Below are 4924 nucleotides of genomic sequence, written 5' to 3' on the forward strand. Positions count from 1 at the left end.
TCATCATTCTCAAAACATTTGCTTTCTATCTGAGCCCCTAGTATCAGCTCCTCACTTTTTCACCTCCCTCCCTTCCCACTCTCTCCCTCATGAACCCTTGATAATTTGTAAATTATTATTATTTTGTCATATCTTACACCGTCCAACGTCTCCCTTCACCCACTTTTCCATTGTCCGTCCTCCAGGGAGGGGGTCATATGTAGATCCTTGTGTTCAGTTCCCCCTTTTCCCCACCACCTTCCCCTTCCCCTCCTGGTATTGCTACTCTCATTATTGGTCTTGAGGAGTTTATCTGTCCTCGATTCCCTCTGTTTCAAGTTCTTATCCGTACCAGTGTACAACCTCTGGTCCAGTCAGATTTGCAAGGTAGAATTGGGATCATGACAGTGGGCAGGAAGAAGCATCAAAGAACTAGAGGAAAGTTGTATGTTTCATTGTTGCTACACTGCACTCTGAATGGCTCTTCTCCTCCCCGTGACCCTTCCATACAGGAATGTCCAGTTGTCTACAGATGGGCTCTGGGTCTCCACTCGGCACTCCCCCTCATTTACAATGATATGATTTTTTTGTTCTTTGATGTCTGATAACTGATCCCATCGATACCTCGTGATCACACAGGCTGCTAGGCTTCTTCCGTGTAGTGCCCCTTGTTTTTTGTTTTTGTTTTTTAACCTAGAGTGACACAATGAAAGACAGAAGAAAAGCCTTTGACAAATACTCCAAGTAGACAGTCCCCGCGTCCTGGCACTGCCATCACAAGAACCCTAGGGAGAGCTCTCTCCAACACGGGCAACCATGAGAAATCACCTGTCAAACAACAGTAATCTAGGAGGGGTGATCAGAATCTAATAACATATCCTGGGGGTCCCGATGAGAGATGGTGTCATCTGGGAGAGGTGATGGCATCACGTAGTCTCTCTCTCTCCAGCTGTGGGGGAAGCTCCTAGAAGCAGAGACCATGTCTGTCTTGTTCACTGCTACATCAACAATTCCTAGACAGGGTCTTATACATACTAGTATCTCAATACATAGCAGTTGAATATTCATTATTAGTTAAGTGTCTGTGGGGGCTATGGAGCTTCCCCATACATTTTCTGATGAGAGGAGTATATATTGGGTCAACAGCACAGCTGTCCCAGTGGATGGCTGAGTGCAAGGGAGGTACGAGAGCTGAGCCTGTCCTTCCCCGGAGGGAATCCTCACAGCCTGTCTTTTCCCTGGGTGCCCACTTGGCCTGGCCAGGACTCCCTCCGGCTGCACACAGCACTCAGCCCTACCTGAGCCTCTAGCCTTCCCTTTCTCCTCTCATGGGTGTCTGATGGACACGGATGTCTGAGGATCTCTCCACCCACTTCTCCTCCTCCCCGCCTTATTGCTCTTTGAGTCTGTTGTCCTGGTGTCTGTTGCTGGGAGAAACTAAGTTTGCATTTGTTGCAAATGGACTGTTAGCTAGAAACTTGAGTCTGATTCTCTGGTTCCTACGAAATCATCCAACTTCCTCCATTCTAATCACTCCCAGCTTGATGAACGCACACTGGCCATCCCTCTTGCACTTATCGACCCTTCGTTCCCATTTATCTGTTCATTCTTGCTCAGATCAGGAAAATAAATATTCATTTTCCGTTCTTTCTATCCTCCCCTCTGCGTCACAACCTTTAAGGATTTCTCTCCAACGCTTTCTTTTGCCTTCACATTTAACTCACCCCTCCAACACCTGATCTTTAAAGATGAGCTTTACCACTGACATAAGCAAAATGGAAAACAAAAGTAAGTGGAATGAAAACAATAAATCAGAACCCACGAAGCCGCTGCAAACACAAAGACATTGCCATGAGCATCTTCACAAATATCTCCTCCTGCTCTAATTAAATCTGCTTTTTGCCAGCTGCCAAATTCAAGATCAATTAACTAGATAAGGAACCTTGATTAAACTGTTCTAGCAAATCAGATTTTATTATTTATAAGTGTGAGCCCAGGCACCAGTATTTTAATTGTATGCAAGTGGGGGATGGGCAATGGAATCGCTAAGAAGGTGGCCAATATCAGCACATCATTGGGATGGTGGCGGCTTGCAGGGGGGAGTCCCCGGAAAATTAGGATGTGTAGCCAGGATTAGGAACCATTGTTGCAAGAATATTCCCACATGCTTTTAGCTGGTTCTGCCAGGTGTGCACCATATTTTGCAGATGAGGAAACGGGGCATCGGGGCCTTGTTTGGAAGCAGCACCAGAAGCCCGATGTCTGAACCGAGTGTCTGAGGAGGAAGCACCAAGCGTTTCTCTTCCTCTGCCAGCTTGCTCCCTTCCCCCCAACCTATTCGCCAGCTGCTGCTTATGGCTTCATTTGGTTCAGTAAGACTTTAGGCCCAGTTTGTTTCTTTCTTAGGAAAACATCCTGTAACACCTATTTATCCCATTACACCTTGTAAGCTAGTGCTTTGCATGTCTGTCTCCCAACCACACTGACAGAGGCAGGGATCTGGGTCTCATTGTCCTGGATTTGACAGTGGAGAGCCCACAGAACAATGCCCGGCCAACAGTAAGTGCTCCAAAAATTTGGCTGAAGGGCTGTCAGAATAAACATGGGATGGCATGGCTGGACAGGTGAACAGACAAACTTGAATGATGGCTGAGTGGATGATAAATGGATTTTGATGAATGGATGGACAGATGGTTAGATGTATGTTTGAATGAATGAAGGTGACAAATTCTTGTGTCACAAAGAATTTAATTTAAGAATATGTGTGTGTTAAAATAGAAAATCAATTTTAGCACCTTTTCTAAACTGGTTCTATTCTCAGAATAATCAATGAAGAAAATGCAAAAAGCTTACATTTTTAGCATCTCTAAAGCTTACATTTTAGCATCATGGGGGCAGATCATATGAAATATAAATTATGGAATATGTTAGAAAGCTAATGATATTGACAAGAGAAAAGGGTAGGGAAAGGTAGATTGGGTAAGCCTGTATTTGGTGTGCAATTCTACCTTGGAGATTCAGGAAGTCCTTGCTAAGAAGGAAATGCAAAGATTTGAGAAGGTAAGGGAGAGACGTCTATAGAATAGTAGAGTGTTTCAAGCCTGAGCAAATGTCTTGAGTGGGAGTGTGCCTGCTGTGTGTGTAGGGGGCAACAACAAAGAGGCCAGTGGGGCTGGAGGAGAGTAAGGAGAATAGGAAGGGGTCAAAGAGGACATACAGTGTATTGGCGAGGACTGTGAAGACAGGGAGGGCAACCATAGTTTTTATGCTGAGTAAACTGGGAGCCAAAGAGGTGTGTTGAGTGGAGGAGGGGCACCGTCTGGGTTAGATCTAAAAAGGATCCCCCTCTTTAGTCTGTTAAAAGTCAGTAGCTCATAAACAATTACATACCTGGCAATATAGCAAAAACCAAAACAAAAAACCTTGGCAGAGTTGAAAGGAAAAACAGGCAGATGTACAATAATAGTTGGGGATTTTAATACTCTACTTTCAATCATAGACAGGACAACGGCAGACTATCCGTTAGGGACACTGTAAACCAACTAGATTTAATGGACACAGCATACACTCCACCCAACCAGAGTAGATTACATATCCTTCTCAAATGCACATGGAATATTCTCCAGAATAGGACATAGATTAGGCCACGAAAAAAGTTCTCAATATACTTTAATAGATTGAAATCCTTCATAGTGTCATCTCCAAACACCAATGAATAAAACTACGAGGGGGATGCCCCCCCCCAAAAAAATAAACAGAATGAAGTTCCACTTGGTGGACCTTTTATAGTATGCCCTTTTCCCGCTAGGCAAGCACCCAGTAACTCGCTCTGAGTCGGTGCACCCAGTGGTGTCGCCTGGGAAGATTCTCTCTGGTCACAGTGAATTTTTTCATAAAAGCAGTTTCACTCAAACCTTGTTTTTTGTGATGGCTGATTTGAGAGAACAATGTACTGCTGCGAAATTTTGTTTCCTGCTTGGGAAAAATGCCACAGAAATTTGTGATGTTGAACACAGCTTACAAGGCCAACGCTATGGGAAAAACTCAAGTGTATGAGTGTTTTTCTCATTTCAATAAAAGGTGAAATAGCAATTGATGACAAACCTCATTCTGGACATCTGCCAATTTCCCAAATGGATGAAAATGTCTACAAAATTCGTGCACTTGTGCTCAAAGACAGACAGTGGATCATTGAATTGATGGGGAAGTTATCTTGACAATCTTGGAGCTCGGTTAAGTGCATTTTAATGGAAGATTTGGGAATGAGGAGAACCAATGCGAAATTTGTGCCTTGGGTTCTGACTGACAAGCAAAAAGAGAGTCAAGTGGAAACATGCCGTGCTTTGAAAGAACAGCTCCAAAGGAACCCATTTTCTCCCAACGTCATTACTGGTGCGAGACATGGTGCTATTCTTATGACCCTGAAAGCAAACATCAATCAAGCCAGTGGAAGAGGTCATTGTAACCTCATCCTGAGAAAGCTCCTCAAGTGAAAACAAAGATCAAGACAATGCTCATTCTTTTTTTTGTGTGTTGACTAAAGAAACTAAATTGATTTGAGAAACAAATTCATAGATATTCATATGTGTCTATGTGTCTCTATAAGAGAAAACGTTATGTCAAAGAGCAATTGTACATTAAGAAAACATCCCAGCCCAGTCCAGATCAAGTCCATTAGTCTGATACTAGTCCATAAATTCCTCTTTAGACTCATGCAGCCAAACTATGATGCCAAATGCAGGAAGATCACAGGCCAGTGGTTAGAAAGTCTTGTGGATCGAGTGGCAGTAGAAGCATCTCAGCACTGGTGTGGGTCTCCATGTGGTGCTTCCAGCTCCAGGGCTTGGGCAACCATCAGCGTGGCTCCATGTGGCTTGTCAACAGGAATGTGTGACAGAGTGTGAGTGTGTCCCACCTCCAGGGAGGAAGACAGGAGTTCCCAGAA

The sequence above is a fragment of the Echinops telfairi genome, unplaced genomic scaffold, assembly GCF_000313985.2.
Source record: "Echinops telfairi isolate 266 unplaced genomic scaffold, ASM31398v2 ScPeMD7_31;HRSCAF=116, whole genome shotgun sequence".
Classification (NCBI taxonomy): domain Eukaryota; kingdom Metazoa; phylum Chordata; class Mammalia; order Afrosoricida; family Tenrecidae; genus Echinops; species Echinops telfairi.